Genomic DNA, 19,895 nt, shown 5'->3' on the forward strand with positions numbered 1-19,895 from the left:
TGAGTCTCCAGGAACTAACAGTGAACTTTCCGTTCAAGCGGCGTCAGTCCCCAGGGACTGACAATCGACTTTTCGTTTGGATAACGTGGATTCTAGGGACTGACAGCGAACTTCTTGTTTGATCGACATCGGTGCATCAGACCGGCATTGTAAAGGGTTAAATTATTAATGACAATTAACAAATTTATACTAATATTTAATGAAGCTTATTAAAACATTTTAAACAAAGATGTGACTGCGATTTGCACATTTTACAGTATGTAGTAACTTCCTTTGTCATTTTCCTCGCTAACTGGCGTCCGAACATTTTTGTGTTTGTGCTGTAACATTCAACACAATATTTTCGTACTTCATGCGCCTTTCCTTCCTTCTTATGAAATTTGTGAATTCCTCTACTTGTATCGGCCCTAATTGATGTTTTGTCATGTGAATGTCGTGTGAGAGCATTTACCAATTGTTTTTGGAATGTTGTAATTGACATTTTTCTTCCTGTTACATTTTGGGACATACGTAACGCATTCACGACGACAATATTCAAGAGAAGGTCGAATGCCAGTTTTCTATACCATTTTAGTGACCTTCTAAGTGGACTGCTGTAAGCACCCATTTGATCAGACAGAACAATCGCTGTTTTACCTTTATTATAATCAATAATAATTTTTAGTTTGCAGGATACGCCTGTTCTTGTTATTATGGGTTTCATTTCGTCAGAATGCTTGATCGAAAGAACTAAAACATCCCTCTTGTGTTTCCATTTCATGATTATAATCCCTTTACTGTTCTCTTGGGCAATGACTTCTCCACGTCGCAGTTTGGCTGTCACAACTTTACTTGGATTGCCTCTTCGATTTGGTCGAAGAGTACCAACCAAATGCGTATTTTTTGTTATAAGTTTGGTTACTAAATCCACACTCGTATAATAATTATCTGTGTATAAAGTATGGCCTTCGCGAAACACATTTTCACATAAATTCATGACAACATTTGTTGTATTTTTTTATCCAATGATTTGCCGATGTAAATGCAAAGATTATATGTGTAATAATTATCACAGCACAATTTAAGTATTTTATTGCATATCTATGCTTTTTTTGTTTCATGTACTGTCTAACTATGATCCGTCCACGGAATGGTATTACCATCTCGTCGATGCATAACATTTCAACGGGATCATAATATTTTTTAAAATTTATATTTAATTCTTGTATTAAAAATTCACATTTATTACAAATGCAACATTCTCAACAGAATTTGAAATCTGTCTCTACTCATAATTTTCCGCGGGAATGTTTGAATAAACAATGGATCCTTAGACCAATACAGATACAAAGATGGAAGCTTTACCAATCCCATCCACAAAACTACTCCAAAAAACCTCTTTATTTCGTCCTTATCTGTTGGCACCCACTTTTCAACACGTTTGGAAGCGATTGTTCTTTGTGTCGCATAAATATCTGTTTGTTGACTTATATGTTAAAATAGTTTATCTGTCACATAGAGGCCGTAAAAATCTTCCATTGTGCAACAATTTTGCATTTCTTCATGAGCAAGTTTAGCACTATGGAGACTTGAGGAATTTATAATGTTTGGCTGGTTGTCTCGCGGATCAAACCAATCATTTGGATCACTTGTTTCAGTATTAATTAGTGAACTACTAGATGAATTGTCACTATCTGAAGATGGTAGTTGTATTACACGCCGACATTTGCGTGGTACAAATGGCTCACTCGACGTGTCACTATCTGTTCGTCCTCTCAACATTTTTAGTTGATCGATACCAAAACTTTTTCAAAATGATCACTATAAAACTGAATTCTCTCTGCTGCAATAGGTCTTTATACTCCCGGGGCTTTTTCAGAATGACTCTCACCATGTATTTGCTCTTTCGCCTCTCTGGCATTCCCTATCCCATTATCTTATGCTTATACATTATATACAAATGCATTGCTTGTATCATTCCGACAGTCCAAACGACACGAATACAGGTATCAAAGTTATTGTTTGTTTATACCCATCAGTCAAGCGTTCACCATCAAGTGCTCACGCGCTGCCGCCTGAGCGAGAGGTATAGCAAAAATTGGCGTAGCACTCAACGTGTTAACATTATTTTCGAAAGTGTAGACAATTGCGTTAACAATAATTCTAAGTTTATACAAACGATCATCAGTCCTAACCATAGAAATAATGGTGAAATGAAAATATCTAAGTATCGATATAAACCGATCGCGCTTCATCGCGTTTTTTTCAATTGTTTGTATACATTTCCTTTTGAGACCAACATAATCTAATTTCAGGTAGGGGCGCTACAACCAGTATAAGCAGGACTCCAATAATAATGTTCAGTTTGTTTTCTGTCACAGGCTTCCTGGCCAGTGGGTGTTTACACGAAAAAAATTTTAAAGTGTACAAGCAGATAAGCATAATGCTATACATAGAAAATAACAACTTGCTTATCTTGAAACAATGGAATGAGATGCGCCATCGCATTGCATCAACCATTTGAACCCTACCACTATGAAACGCAGACGCTATGAAGCACCTTCCTTTTGCACGGACCTGTAGAATACACACTCTTTAAAACGTAGAACAAGATAAGTATAATGTTATGCATAGAAGATTCAGCTTGCTTACTTTGAACGTTGGAGCATTGGACATCTACTGTATTGATACGAAAACAATGTGAAGCGCCATTATTTTGCATTGAACTGTAGAATTCACATTCTTTGCAAGTATAGAAGCAGAAGAGCATAATGCTATGTTTAGAAGGTTACGGTTTAGGGTATTAGAAATCTATCGCATCGACACGAAAACATCTAGGAACGCTATCCCCTTGCAAGGTGGTCCAGGTTTCACATTCTTTTGAAGTGTAGATGCAGATAAACATAACGCGTTGCACAGAATATTACATCTGAGCATGTAACATTGGAATGAGATGAGACATTGCGCTGAACGAAATACTAGAACACATTGTTTTGAAGTGTAGAAGCAGATAAGCATAATCCATTGCAAAATACGTTACAACTCACCTACTTTGAAACGTTGAAATAAAATGCACTATCGCGATCTATGACGCGTTCGTTATTCGTAATCTGATTCTTCTGAAGAGGACTAGCAGACGAGCATATTGCATTGCATTGGACATTGCAAACTTACTTGCTTTGAAACGTTGGAATAAAATGTGTCATTGCGATACATGAAACGTTAGAACTCTATTTCTTCCATACTTACGAATTCTATGAATCCTACGGTTGCATGCAATGTAATGGCGCTTTATAGTATCTACGTGCCAATGCATGAGAGTTCTAATGCTTCAAACAACCCGATAGCCCATCTCATTTTAACGTTTCAATGTAAGTTATTTGTAATGTTCTGTGCATTGCATTCTGCTTATCTGCTTCTGCTCTTGAAAGGAATGTGAGTTCTACAAATTCATGCAACAAATTCAAGTAACGTCGTGCGTAGCGCCTGCCACCCATTCCACACATGAGCCTTCTCGCACTTCGATCATCAACCCCTGGACTCAGGCAATCTGCCGCGCTCGCCTACAGCACCGGCAACCGGCAGCGTTCACGCGCGCACACCTGCACGCGCTTACACACACCAAGTACCGCTGCGTCACTCGAACCAACCGGAATATATAGCTCGTTTATACCAGGCATCGCTGTTTTAATCTCACCGAGGAGCACTACTGTCTCACTCCCACTAACGAGTATATATCTGCCTCGCTCGCACCAAAGACGAACACCTTCGTCTACCTCGCACCGGTGATTTCGTCCTGCTGAAAGGCACAGTCGCAGCACATCACCTCAATGGGGATTCCTCCAGTTCTGGGATCCGACTTTACCAGAACCTGTATTCTACTTTTAAGCCTCTTACATACAAATATATACTATATCCGGACTAATGTATTACTGCATATAAGAATTCATAAATCCAAGTTACACACACTAAGCCGCATGTTCCTCGCACGATCCGTTAATCCCCCACTCGCTGGACCACATGCTTTGATGATTTTTCAAGTAAATATTTCAAATTAGTATAAATATTAATACATATTTAATATTTTAGTTATTTCTAAATACAATATCTCCTTCAGATACTCCATTACATCTGAAACCCTATCTAATTTCATATCATTTCATGATGTTTTAATTAAATATTTCAAATTGGTTTATATAATTACACTTATCATATATTTTAATTACGTAAAAATAGATCATCCCTTCTAGATAAAAATAAATATCTTTATTGTATAAGTCGATTATTTATTTGCTTGGCCCCAATTCGCTTTGTTTCCATCGAGGCTTGCAAATCCCTCTTCGTTATTCTTGTAATTCGTACTTTGGAATGTATGTAGTACGTATTGACAGTCTGACGCTGAAAATATCTCAACCAATTCTGCTTTACGCAACTTAACATATATGTAACCTCCTATCAACATTATGTCTACTTTCGATTTGTTTCGGTTCTCAAAGTATGTATAGCCTTCCTTCGGATTAGTCGCGATTAGGTCGTTTCTTACAGCCATTTTGATAATCTTTTCCTCTCTATGGTTGTTCTCCTTACTACTCAAGATTACTGATTTTTCGTTCAGGTCACCCGCGATTAGTATTCTGTTTGCTTTCTCTCCCTTTTCTATGTTAACCCCAGCTTGATTTATATATTCTTCGATTTCTTTCTTTCCTGTTAAGTGAGAAGTAGCAGCTTATAGCTTTTGTTCCTTCGACCATTGCATGAACGATTCCGGTGCCATATGTGGTGCCGTATGTGAAACATTTTCGATTAATACCGGTTATCTATGTCGGAACGTCACTGCTCTCGTTTTGCAGTCAGTATTCTCCCATCTTGTGTGCTTCCGATATTATTACCACGTCTGTCTCTTGAATCATTCGCATTTGCTGCATGATATTTTGCTCGATTCGGCATCTATTCAGATAGATTTGTAGCACTTTGAATTCCATATTCGTTTCTCGTTCTTTTCTATCAACGCCTTCCTGTAGGCCGAACAATTAAAGCTCCCTTAAGGTGTCTAATATAAACCTGGGATCCGCATCTTCTGCAGACTCCCTTATTATCTTTGACTTCTTCGCAATTTCTGCAGATATATCCCAGTTTATGGCATTTGAAGCATCTCTCTATTTTCGGTAGCACTTTGCAGAGACAAGGTGTTAATGCTATTCTGAGTCGTTTGACCTTCTCCAGCTCTTTTCTGTATTCCTGTCCAAATTCAACTAACACGACTTGGTTGGCTCTCCACGTTTGTTTTAACAACTTGACGTTTATACCGCTATCCTTTCCTTCGATTATTTTCAGTGTTCGTTTTCTGTAATCATTCATTTCTTCTCTGGTCACCTAACGGGTATATGTCCCTTAGTTGGAGCATTATACTTGCACTCGTATGTTTTTCTTCGAAAACTTTCTCCAACGTTCCTTTTATCTCCATTGTTTTGTTCTCTATGCCTGCTTTTTTTTTGTTAAATTCTAGGAATATATCTCCCGCTCTCGATTTCCTTGCGTCATCTTCTCGTATTTCTGTCGCTTTCCCTGTTTCTTCTCATCTCACTGCCTGTCCTCGAATTCGTCCTGCTCCTTTAATTGCTTCATTTTTCTCTGTACCGTTCTCCACTAGTTCGATCAAGTGTTCGATGTCAGTCTTTTTTTTATGCCTGATGTTTTCCATTAACGTTTTCTAATATGTCATTAGCTTCGCCGTATCCTCGTTCAGAATATCTATCATTACGTCTGATATGTGGCTGCCTACTCTTCTATTTGAAAGTGAGGACGTTATTCTTATCAGTAGCTTTTCCATTATCCTGCTCTTCTTTTTGGTTCCCTTACTTCGGTTCCTAATGCTTCTCTTTTTATGTCTGTGCTACCCGAGGCTTTCTTCTTCTTCTTTATATACGCATTTCGTATTCTTCTCTATTTTCCTATCCTTTTGTGTCATCGACAGGGGGCACCGAACCGCCTGCCCAACCTTTAATCTTCTGCGAGGACTCGATAAGGCTAATTCCGAATCGCGAACCAGCAGCACATTTCAGCAGCATATGCATAGCAGCCTCGCTCACGCCGGCGGTGATGGTTGGAGGGGGGTGCGGCGAGGATGGCTGATGCGGGCGAGGGACCCCTCGGTCCACTTAAACCGCGACCAGCATCTACTTATACTATAACCGATTCGTAGTCGCAGTTTCCATTAAGCTTGCCAGAATCAGTGATTCGTTCAGTCTGAAGTATTATTTTCTTTTTAAGTTTCTCGATTTTGTTATTTTCTCTCACGATATGGTCAATTTCGTTGTACCTTATCTGACGGTATGGTATATAATCAGTTGTTTGATATTTGTAGGATTTCCCCTTAATAAATGCAATGTTTCCACAGATTTTCTTTTTCTTCCTCTTTAGTTATGTTGTTGTTATTTTATGCTTTCTATCCCCCGCATTTCCTTCCTGCGCCATCCCGGAACCAGCGTTATACGATTACTTCATGATGGCGCTCCGGTCTCGCTACTCCGAGATAGTGTTCTCCCTTGCATCCGCTGATTTGTATATGTCACATATTGGAGAATATTTCCACTTATCCTCTGTATTCTTCGAATTACGGCTTAGTTAGATGTATATTGGGCACGCGTCGAAATATCTGATTTCCGTACGATTTGTTAGTAATGTTTTATTCTTTTCCGACTGTTCGTTTTTATTTAACCGAATGCGCTACTGTATTCAATGCGGCCCCACTCTGTTTGAACCCGTCGATTATATTATTATGTTGTGTTAGATTTAAGAAAGCGTAGTTTTGATTTCTTAATGTTTAAGAAAGGTAATGTTACATTGTGTTAGATTGGATTAGAATTGAGTGAAGGCAGGTTAAGTCAGATTATGTGTAACTGAGATTAGCTAGGTTTAAATTAAGTTTAGAGGATGTTAGATGAAAGTAAGCCACATAAGAGATGTATTACCGATCGCTGGCAATGCCATCCGTTGATAGATCTTAAATTCCAGACTATTCGCAATACCAGCCGTTATTATATCATAAGTTATCTACCGCGGGGATTACCTACTGTCGTTATATCGTGAGTTACGGACCGCAGCCAACACCAGTTGTTGATATATTTTGAATTACCTACTATTGGTTGCACCAGCTGTATATGAAAATATGCTCTATCGGTTTTTATCGGTTTTATCGATAATTTATGGATTATTAAGCACAAGCAGCACCAGCCGTCGGTCGGCTGTGAGTAACCGCCAACATCCTTCGGTTACTTATAAGCTATTCTTAATGGGAACACCCATCCGTAGGCATATATTGACTCGTTTCGCCATCTCTTCAAACAATGCTGAAACAGAATTGCGAACAGGTTGAGCAATTTTCACAGAGATGGCTCCACCGGCCTGACAATAACGAATGCCACATATGGGTTCGCACAAAACCATTTGCCACACAGCTCAGTCCTGAAAGTGTTAATAATGCTAGCCCTATTACTTTAACCAGGCATGGAATCCATAGGTATGAAAAATTATAATCTTGTGAATAATATCAATTCTAGAGAAACAGGTTTTAGTTGTAGAAATAAAATTCACTAATATGACATAATACTTATTTTCAGGTCCAAGGTATGCTTACCATATTTAAAGAAAGGTGCAAATCCTCATATAATAAATATCAGTCCACCACTAATTATAAAAATTAAACGAATATGGTTTCAATCTTGTGTCGATTATATAATATCCAAGTTTAGAATGTTAATGTGTGCTCTTGAAAGGGCCAATGAATATGAAAATGATGGTATTGCTGTGAATGCAGTCTTGCCAAAGACAGCAGTAAATTATATATATTCCTAATTTCATTGTTAAGAAAAATAATTCTCTCATTTTGAGATTGCCTTGCGCACGCGTTGTTTCAGGTATAGATATGGCTGCGATAGAGATGTTTGTGGGTTCAGAATCACAAAATTATAGTGGGAGGCTGGAAATAATGGGTGATGCAATGTACGCTTTTATTTTGCAAAGACAGTAAATCTGTTTCTAATCAGTCTTTAATCGATGAGGCAATATTAAAAAGCTGAAGGAATGTCTGATTTTACCCATTATGCGTATAATCCAGGAATGAATAATTAACTGAAGGTTTAGAATTAATACATGAATGTATAATTTATATTTTAGTAAACAAATCAATTTATTTTGCAGAATATAAATATTATTGATAAGATAAATTGTTGCCTGATACCGTCCGAGAGGAGAATTTGGAACATATAGATTTGGATAATTAAATAAGACAATTGAAAAGAACGAACAAATTATACAGATAAATCAGAGGAAAAGATCATGCAAATATTAATTGTCATCCAAACTAATTTAAACAGCGAGTTCGTTAACAAGACTGTAAGCTCAAATACTATATTGTTAAAAAATTATATGTTAAAAAAAAATTTATTGGATCTCGTACATTACAGCACATCATAGATCAGTCTGATTAATTGCCCGAACAAACATAATTAAAGAGTTAATTAATATCACTTTTGCAGAAATTTACAATATGTAAATTTCGTAAACATTAATAGTGACGAAGCAGCTACACGATTCTTGGATCTTAAAAATGGTGGAAATGTGCGGCAGGGAGAGGAGAACCTAGTCAACCACTAGGTACAACATTAACAATGGATTCTCAAAATTTTCTCGCAATGCTTTCTCATGAAAAAAATATATTTTTTACGTTCAATCAATTAGAAATGCAAAATAATTTTACTTATAACATAATATTATGTATTTTTCGGAGAATTAAAATTTGCATCGACAAAGCCGTAATGGGAAAGTTGAAAATTAGCGGTGATCTACGAAAAGCAATGAAATTACTGAAATTAATGGTCAATTTAAAGTCGAAACTTACTTTGAAAAATTAAATAGCGTTTTCTTAAAAAGAACCGACATATTAACTAATTAAGGAAAAATTATTCCTACTTATAAAAGTTTTGTTACTTTTTGTAAAAGCTTAATACGATAATATAAATTATTTAAAATATTAAAAATACTGAAGTAAAATATATTTTTATATATTTTTGTAATATATTTTGTAACGCTAAATGATAAAAATTAAATAAGTTACGTATGAAAATATTTATTTATGTAGATTGAACTTTACCCATACATTTATAATAAAATGAACATAGTTATTCATATTCAACATTACCACAAGTTCCGAAAATGATAAAATAGACCAACTCCAGCAAAAAGTCTAATGTATCATAATTATTTTATAGTTGAAAGATTATCAAGCTTTATGCCTGGATGGTTGCTTACATACAAGTATAACTGCCAAAATGAAATGAGATCACGAAGTGATATTTACACACCTGCGTGCTGCAATTTTGACGTATTTAAATTTCTGTAGCAGTTGCTGAAATACCACATAATAGGTTTCATAGTTAAAAAATGGCATAAGATTTTCTGTAGAATATCAAGTGGATGTGAAGCTGCTATTACACAGCAGACAGCATTCTTCACTGGAAGAATTTTTCTTCGGATGTGTTGACTCCAGATTTATTTGAATTGTTCTCGTTTAGAACACTAAAACTGAATGACATGTCCCTTGCCACAGCAGGCCGTTAACCACGATACCCAGCAGATCCAAGGTTCCTTTAACTGAGATTAAGGCCAGCCTTCTTTGTTTCCAAACTTCTTTACATTGCGTTATATTCTTAAGACTCTTTGCAAGTTACAAAGAACAGAAACGCTACATGGATTAAAAAAGTGTAATAGTTTAATTTATATAATCTTGAACATTTTAAATCCGTTTACGCCGCTTCGCTTGTTGCATATGTTTATCACCTGATGCTGAACCAACTTCTACTGCCATCATCCCTTTTTAAAAGTTAGAGATTACACCAGATCTAATGAAACATGTTTAGATTGCAAATGTGTATTTACTGTATCCAGAAGAAATGAAATTACATTGACAGAAGTACCAGCTAGTTCTCCACGCCTGTCTGAAACAACATTATATAATCTTGTAAAACAATAATATATTAAATGTGACTTGGTCTTTTAAATTTGAATCTATAAACATCTAACAAATAAATATGTTTTTCTTGCTATTCATATCATTATACTTTCAGTAATATATTATGTGCTGTCACTTGGTATATTAACTGCTTAATTGTATTTTGCAACGAACCTTGCACACTAAACACTGTTTTTACTCCTGATACGAGTGGATAGTTCTTCGTCTTATATTCTTATATCGCATTGATTATAAAAGTGTATGAAATTGTTTTTATGCAGTCATGTATAATTATGTACATACAAATTCGCGATTAAGTAGCTATGTGTTCAAATTCAATTCCGAATAATGCTCTAGAAAGCGTCCCAGATAACAAACTGCAAGATGGTGGCGACACCATACCAGCACTATATTGCCACCTCTGAGGAGTGTCATAGTCATTTTCCTATATTTATAGTTATTGAGAGAATCGTACATATTTCTTTCAACCCGTCATAAACTAAAAATATTATTTATAAAAAAATATTACTAAGAAAATAAAAATTCATGCTGTTGCGTCCCTAACTTCGCCTTGTGTAATTTCTTAAATAACATGCTGTCATCGTTTTTAATGTAACCCTCAATTGCATGTATTTGTAACGATGAATTGAAGAAAATATATATAAAGTAAATGTATACATTTTTATAATAAAGTAATTAATGACTTTATGGAAAAAGTCGACGTATCGAGCTAGTTTATAGAAAATAATAAACTCGAGTTCTTATATCTTTGTTTCGTGCCGGTGTATCTCTTTTGGAATCAAAATAAATAAATTGCTTAGTGTAGTCATTTTTCATATTCGTTCATAATTTTTATGGAAATAGCTTCTCCATTAGTAAATGTCAGCCTGCGCCACTACCACGCGCGTAGCTATGGTGAGCTGATAGTATGATTGACACGGCCGTGTAGCCCGTGTGCTATATCGCGGTGCATTAATAATGCCGTGGTACGAGTGTCGTTCGTTGCTCGTTGTTTGCCAAACATAGGTTGTTTGCAAACCTATGATCGGTTACTTTCATTTTTTAAAATGAATTGGTATGTTCATTCTTCCGTAATATGATAGAGCATTTTAAAACGAGTTCAACGACCTGCAACATGAAGCCATTGAAGGTTACAAAAAGTAAAGTAAGGCGATTATACTTACGGCTTTGATAGTAAATGAGACATACGTATTGTAGACAGTGGTGGAATGCGTAATGTTTACCGTTTACTTCACTGTCAATAAACACTTTTCGAAGGGCATTTTAATAATTTGCATGATAAGTTAAACATGATAAGATTAGTATTGAAATATCGGTTCGATTACGTTTGGTTAGGCTGTTCTTTGTGTCGCCCATTTTATAAGTACTGAGCTGCGGATTCCTCAGGACAGCTCACAAAATTGTTGAACTATGAAAGATTATCATTGTGAAATTGAATCAAAAGGTAATTAAATTCCATTAGATTGTAAACAAATCTTAATATTCCATTTTAAATAGTAAAGTAAAATACTCTTTACAAAACTACAAGAATGGATACACACTTCGCTAAGATAAAAAATTATTTACAAGAATTAGATAAGAATATCTCAGAAAATTTTAAATATTAAGCTAGCGAACCAAGCAATACGTTTTCAGTAATTACGAATATGAAAAATTCTTGATCATTCCAACAGAAAGATTTTCTAATCAGTAAATAGAAAAATCAAACATTTAATTTCAATTCAAGAATACAACTGTGATGCAGAGACGAGCATACCGACACACGGTAACACAGTCTGATCACCGAGCTAAGGCAGCTACCCTCGCACCAAGGAGTTGAACCACACGATCGCGCCTCGACGCGCATACGTCAGACAGTTGGAGCAGACACCAACCACAGCCTCCGCACGAGGACCATTTCACGCACCACGAGGGTCGCCCGCAGTTACGCACACATATTCGTATTATACTCATGTCTATAACCAAGCGAATTCTAGTATTTAAGCATACGGCACTCTATGTACAAACAGGATGAAACACACAAGTATAGTATAAGTCATTTCATGTGTAATCATAATTTTAGAAAGCGTATTATTCATAATTAGAGCCGTGCCAGCTCACGCCGGCCGCGCACGCTTCACCACGACCGTCCGCACCACCACGAGTGTCGAGAGTCCGCCCCATTCCAGGTCCTAGCGACTCGCGTTCCCGCGCGATCCGAGGAGGTCGCGGATCCGCGAGTCAACGAAGAGATCAAGCCCAGCGCTCGATGAGTACAAATCGATCCAAGCGCTCATCGCGACCGTACTTATCATGCCTCCGGGCCTTACTCCACCTCACTTGAAGATGTTTGCTATTTCGTTACTATTCTAACTCAGAATTCAAGTTGCTATTTCCAATTCTAACTTTAACTTTATTCTAAATCAACGATTCTAGTACTTAGCCATTCTTAGCATAGGGCAGTAAAGTGTAAGCTTAGGTTTTACTTAGAATATATTTTATTTTTACCAGTATTTACAAACTCTCATTATTCCCACAGCATTCCTTGCCTTATATTAAATTAAATTCATTACGATACGAAGTCTTTCACGATTTCACGCGTCTTCTAAAATTATTCAAGGAGTTCTGACCATTAGTCACGCTTAGTTACCGACCAGTTAGAGTGGCCCTGCGCTTAACTGCACCAAGCCACAGTTCGACTAAGGAGAAGATATCCATCGTTTTCCATATCTCTGGATCGGCAAACTAGAGCGGCCGTCTCCGCTAGTGGATCCGTATCTGGTGTTTTGGAATCCGATTTGAATGCGCCTTTCCGCAATGGATAAACGAACTCGACGCGTGGGAAGGAAGAACTTCCTGCATTCTCCAGTGCGCGAATACGTAGATACAAGCAGCTACTCCATCGTCGACCACTGCTCCGTCTCATCTCCTGCTGTCTGCCGACCGGACAGCCTTTCCGCATCGCCGCCTACGCCGCCGATCCGCACCAGAGATCAGCCTGCCTGGGTACTCGTTCCATTGTCGATTCCGCCTCACAGCCCGTACGCAGGGACCATACAGGGGAAGATCCTCGCCGACGACGATACCTGGAACAAGGTTAGTAATTAGCGGTTTCCAAGACTTCGAAAGGTAAATCCCCTTTTATATATACTCGCTTTCGTGACTTTCGCGCAGTTTTCCGCGTTCCAAAAAGAACCCGGTCTTCGACGCAATTGTGCGAGTCGAACCGTTCGAGGCTGCGTGTTACTCCGAAAAACGGTTAATTTTCCGCAACCCGAGACGTGACACGTCTATAAGAGGTAAAATATTTGGAAAACTTTAATTATAGTCTTCAATGCAAGCAGTTGGACAATATTTCAATTTTTAAGAAAATTGATGAAAGTCAACCATTTTCAAATGGTCAGGATCTTTGCTGTTTGAGCACTAAGTGACTAACAACTAACTGCATAAATTTCAGGTTTATGAACATATTGATTGAAGCTTATGCAGACCCGTTTATAACCGAGTTACTAAATAATAATCAACACTAAGTTATCATTTAAGAACATAAACGATTACACCTCGCATACATATAAAAATATTGAAAACGTGAGATGTAAGTGGTTTATCAAAAATTCTTCTAAAAGTACGGACGAAGCCAATAAGTGTCTTTGTTGAAGTAAGCAAGTTCTAACGTTTTAAGCAGCGCGATGGCCCTTATCTGCCTACGTTTCATAGCAAGTAAGTTCTGAAGTTCTATGAAATATGAATAAGTTCTCAAATTCTCAGTTCAATGTTTAAAACTATGTGTGTTCTATATATTTATGTAAAGTTTTGGTCCCTATCAGTTTATACGATTCAGAGTACGTAAGATGCAAAGTTCCATGCAACATGATTTCGTTTCTCATTTCTACGTTCGATAGTAGGCACTTTCTAAATCTCCATACAACGCGATGCAACTTCACAGTCCTACATTTCAAAGTAATTCCTAAAGTTCCACGAAAATAGATGTCGCATATGAGTGTCTACATGTCAGTGTAAGTAGCTTCGAAGATTCCTTGCAACAAGATGGAGCATCTCAGTACTCTAATTCGACGTAAGTAATAACAAATATTTTGTGCTACAAGATGGTGCTTCCCATTTTTACGCTTCAAAGCAAGTATGTAATGTTCTATGTATTGCATTATGTTTACCTGCTTCTACACTTTAGAATAATGTGAATGCTATAATTCCCTGCAACGTAATGGCCCTACATAGTGTCTACGTTTCAGAGCAATAGAGTTCCTATGCTCCATGCAATGTGATGGCGCATCTCATTACAACGTTACAAAGTAAGTAAGCAGTAACATTTTATGCATTGCATTATGCTTATTTGCCTCCACACTCCAAACGAATGTGAATTCTAGTTTCAAGCAACGAAATGGTGCTTCATAATGTCTGCATTTTAAAACAATAGAATTCTAATGCTACATGGAATACAATGGCGCATCACATTTCAAAGTTCCGAAATAAGTAGGCTGCAATTTTCTATGCACTACAATATGCCGATCTGCTTCTATATTTCAAAAGAAAGTGAAATCTATAGTTCCTTCCAACGGGATGGTGTTTCAGTGTCTGCGTTTTGAACGAGCAGAGTTCTAATGCATATGCATCGCGATGATGCATATCATTTCAACGCTTCAAAGTAATTAGGTTGTAATGTCTTATGTATCACATTATGCCTCTTTGCTACTACGCTTTAAAGGAATGTGAATCTTACAGTTGCTTGATTCGGGATGGTAATTCATGGTGTCTGCTTTTCAAACCAATAGATCTCTAATACTTTATGCATCGCGAGGGCGCATATCATTTCAGCGCTTCAAAGTAAGTAGGTTGTAATGTCCTATGCATCGCAATTCTCTCATTTGCTTCTATGCTTCGAAAGAATGTGAATCCCTTGCAACGGGGTGGTTTTTCATAGTGTCGTCGTATCAGAGGAATATATTTCTAATGCTTCATGCATCGCGATGGCCCATGTCATTCCAACGTATCTAGATAAGTAGAAAGTAATGCACCATACGTCGCATTATGCTTACCTGCTACAACGCTACAGAGGAATGTGAACTCTACAGTACCCTGCAACCAGATGGCGCCTTGCAGTATCTTCGATGCAACGCAGTAGGGTTGTATTGCTCTATGCAATGCGATGGCTTCCGACGTTACAAATTAAGTAAGCAGTAATGTTCTGTGCATCGCATTATGCTTATCTGCTTCTACAATTCAAAGGAATGTGAATTATACAGTTGCGTGAAACGGGAGAGAGAACGTTATTGCTCTGAGAGGTAGATACTACGAAGCGCCATTCCGTTGCATGAAACTGAAGAATTCATAGTCGTTTAAAGTATGAAAGCAGAAAACAATATTTCTGCGAATGGAAGATTACAACATACTTCGAACCATTGCAACGGGATGCGCTTCCGCATTGCAAGGAGCATTAGAACTCTATTACATTCACTCGTAGACATTCCGGAGCGCCATACCGTTGCATGAAACAGTAGAATTCACATTCCGCTGAGGTGTACAAGCAAAAAAGCATAGTACTGTGCATTGAACATTACAGCTTACGTACTTTGAAACGTCGAAACGAATTGCGCCATCGCATTGCGTGGAAAATTTGAACACCATGGATTTGACATGCAGATAAATTGAAGTGCCATCCCGTTGCATAGAACTGTAGAACTCACATTCTTTTGAAGTATAGATGCATATAAGCATAATGCTGTATGTAGAAGATTACAGCTGAATTACATTGTAACGATTAAATTAGATGCGTCATTGCATTGCATGGAGCAGCGTAACACCACTGCATTGACACGCAGATATTATGGGGCGCCATCCATTTGCAATGGACTGTATAATACATATTCTTTTGAACAGTAAAAGCAGATAAGCATAAGCTACGCATAAAAGATTGCATCTTCCTTTTTTTGAAACTTTGAAGTGAGATGCGATCGCATTGCATAGAGTATTAGAACTCCGTTGTACTGTTATGTAGACATTATGAAGCAACAACCCGGTACATGGAACTGTAGAATTAACATACATTTGAAATGTAGAAGCAGATATGTATAAAGCTATGCATAGAATGTTACTGCTTACTCAGTTTGAAGCGCTGAAATGAGATGCGACATCGCATTGCATGAAGAAATAGGATTTTACTCTAGTGATACGCAGGCACTGTGGTGCACCATCCCTATTCATGGAACTGTGGAATCCACATTGTTTGGAAGTGTAGATACACATAAGCGTAATGCTATGCATAGAAGATTGCAGCTTACTTACTTTGAAGGGTTGAAATGAAATGCGATATCACATTGCATGTAGCATTAGAACTCCGGTGCTTTGACACGCAAACAATATGAAGCCCCATCCTGTTTAATGGAACTGTAGAAGTGACATTCTTTTGAAGTGTGGAAGCAGATAAGCATCACGCTATGCTTTCATGACTGCAGCTTACTTACTTTGAAACGTTAAAATAAAAAGCGCCATCGCATTTCATGAAGCACTAGTTCTTCATTGTTTTTACACGCAGACAGTGCGAAGCGCCATCCCGTTGCATGAAACTGTAGATTTCACATTCATTAAAAATGTAGAAACAGAGATGCATAATGCTATGCACAGAAGATGACAGCTTATTTACTTTGAAACGTTGATATGAGATGCGACATCGCACTGCATGGAGCACTAGATCACCATTGCGTTGAAACGCAAACCATTGGCCGGAAGTGTCAAATTCACATTCTGCCAATGAGTAGATGTCGTCAAGCATAATACCATACATGTCGGCGTTGCATGGAGCACTAGAATTTCACTGCTCTGACACGCAGACAATATGAAGCACCATCCCGTTTGAATGAACTGTAGAGTTCACATTCCCTTGATTTGTAGTGGCATACATGCTTAATGTTATTGAAGGATAATTAAATTATCTTAATTTAAAAGTTAATTAATAATTCTAGTTTCAAATGTTATGCAATTGGAATATTATAAATAGCGAGCGAGAAGTGGTGTGTGGAATAAATGAGTTTTTCGTATAAATATTTTAAAACGATGAAGCTGTTGTTCATTAGCATTCTTTGGAGTTATATCTCAGTTAAGATGAACTATTTAATGATTTACAAAATCTTGTGGTTGTCTTTAGTTATTAAGTTTCCTACAATTTGTGGATCTCAGGCGTGGTAATTATCAAGAAGACATTCTAGATTAAAATGGGATACGTTCTAAGGATTGGAATATTACGAAGTATTTGAAGACAGAACGTTGGAGAAAATTCCTTGACGGTCTAGAACGTTCGAGAAGTTTCATGCGACGCGAGTGTAGTTTTGAGAGATAGTCCGAGAACGGAAATTAAACATTCGTGTAGAGGCAATTCGAGTTTATATACGCGTGTGTCGAGTGAAAATTTTCACAATGAAAGATTTGAGTAAAATCACAGTTACTGCGCTAGAAGAGATATTAATGGAGCATAAACTACCTACTGCTGGTTCGAAAGCTAAATTAATTTCCCGTTTGAAGGATGTGAACCCAGACGGAACGTGGATAGATGACAAGCTGAAGAAGGTTCGTGAAGATAATGAAGGGAGGGTCGTGTGTTGATGTATCATCAAACATGCAGTCAGCAATGAATTTACAGCAACGAGAAATTGGTTTTTCCATAAAGGAAAAAGAATTAGCAGAAGCTGAGTTAGTTATGTTGCGCCTTGAGATAGATGCGATGCGTTGTTAGTGGCGATGACAATCTCTTGGCATTGAATAATGGCAATGAATGTAATGTTTTATCTGAAATTAGTTAGCGGCGAACGAATATTTCGGCAGTTGCAAATGTACTTTGTAAATTTGATGGCAAATCTGGTGATTGTGAAAGGAACCTATTCAAAAACCATACGTTTTCGCCCCAATCGATTTTTTTTAAACCTTGCATATTTATACATCTATATGTGTCTCATCAATTGCCAGAGTCTCTATCTGTCGGGTCTTTTAATAAGGGAAGGGGAGGGGGTCAAAGTACGCATTTGGCGAAATCTTTCGGAGGCTATAACTTTTGATTAAAAAAAGATATAGACTTGAATTTTGCGTCAAAAGACACAAAAAAATTAAGTTTTCGAATGCTATATAATTTTTTCTTTTTTCGGAATTTTTAAGTCACTTTTTATGCTTTTTTCTAGTTTTCGGGTTAGTGAAAAATTGCGAAAAATTGCTATTCCCAAAATAAGTAACATCGGAAGATACAGAAGATGAAGATGAATAACATACAAAAGAAAAAGGACATCTGGAAAAAGAGGAATAATGTAAGTAACATTAAATTAAAAAGTATTTTTAAAAACGAATTCTTCCTAGTACAATAATAATCTCAATCTCCGACGATAATAATTTTAATAATAAGTCACAATATGTTAAGAAAAGCATTTGTTTTGCTCGAATTTCGCGTCCACAGCTTACGCATCGACACGAATATTATGTTATAATTTTTAAACAAAAAGTTTTCCCAGGGTAAGATTTATACCACTTAAAGAGCATAGAATGAGCTTCCTATACTGAGTTTTTTTGTTAAAATCTAGGGATACCTATTTTGGGAATAGCAATTTTTCGCAATTTTTCACTAACCCGAAAACTAGAAAAAAGCATAAAAAGTGACTTCAAAATTCCGAAAAAAGAAAAAATTATATAGCATTCGAAAGCTTTATTTTTTTGTGATTTTTTGACGCAAAATTCAAGTCGATATCTTTTTTTAATCAAAAGTTATAGCCCCCGAAAGATTTCGCCAAATGCGTACTTTGACCCCCTCCCCCTCCCTTATTAAAAGACCCGACAGATAAAGACTCTGGCAATTGATGAGACACATATAGATCTACAAATATGCAAAGTTTAAACAAAATCGATTGGGGGCGAAAACATATGGTTTTTGGATAGGGTCCTTTAATATTACGATGTTTATTATACTATTTATGATATATTTGTTTTTCTGGAATTTAGCCAAAAAACAATTTCGAAAGTAGAATATTTCTTTACTCCGCTAACGAAATCATTGCAAACGTTAAGTAAAGTGCGTGTCTTTCAAAACAGTCAAATGCAAATTATGATACAACGGTTCTGAGAAATGGTACGTGTCACTCTTTTTTAATTTCCGTTTATTTAATCAAAGGAAATTTAATTGAAATATCCGCAAAATTTGAGGACAAAAAGTTATTGTAATTGTACGCAACATATATGATGGTGATAAAGGATAAGTATACGGAACTGAAAATGGAAAGTAGCGAGCAGAAAAAGAAACTGATGGAGCTACAAAGTATATTGATACATCCATCAAATGATGATTCTAGGTTAATAAAATCTGTTAATCAAAGAACTATTGCATAAATCAAGTATAATCAATATTACTTCTGCTCAAAGGCTATAGTAGAATTGGACCGAAATGGGTACAAAAGAGGCAATTATATCTATACGTTCTATTCTATGCAAAGGCAAATATTTCAAAGAGAAAAGATGTGTTACTTACAAATTACTTATGTTCCTAGATATCTCACTAATTCAGGCTTCTTGTCTTGCAGAACTAATAATTCATTTAACATGGAAAGGGGATGAGGAATAGTAAGAGGTTTTCATATTTCGTAGCCTCCCTCGATACGTCCAATCGATCACGTAAAACATCGGACACTAATTACATCTACACCTTCAGACCTTAAATATATAATTTCAACAACATATTTAATACTGTTTTAATAACATTTTTCTAATTATTTATATCTGTGCCTAATAAATATATATTAATCGAATAACTATTCGATTAACATATCGAATAACTTATCGAATAATATTCTTTACCAAAGAATAAAAAAAACTGAAGATTACAAATCTGAGCATTACATAACAAACGTGCATTACATATATA

This window comes from Xylocopa sonorina, chromosome 7 (assembly GCF_050948175.1).
Source record: "Xylocopa sonorina isolate GNS202 chromosome 7, iyXylSono1_principal, whole genome shotgun sequence".
Taxonomy (NCBI): domain Eukaryota; kingdom Metazoa; phylum Arthropoda; class Insecta; order Hymenoptera; family Apidae; genus Xylocopa; species Xylocopa sonorina.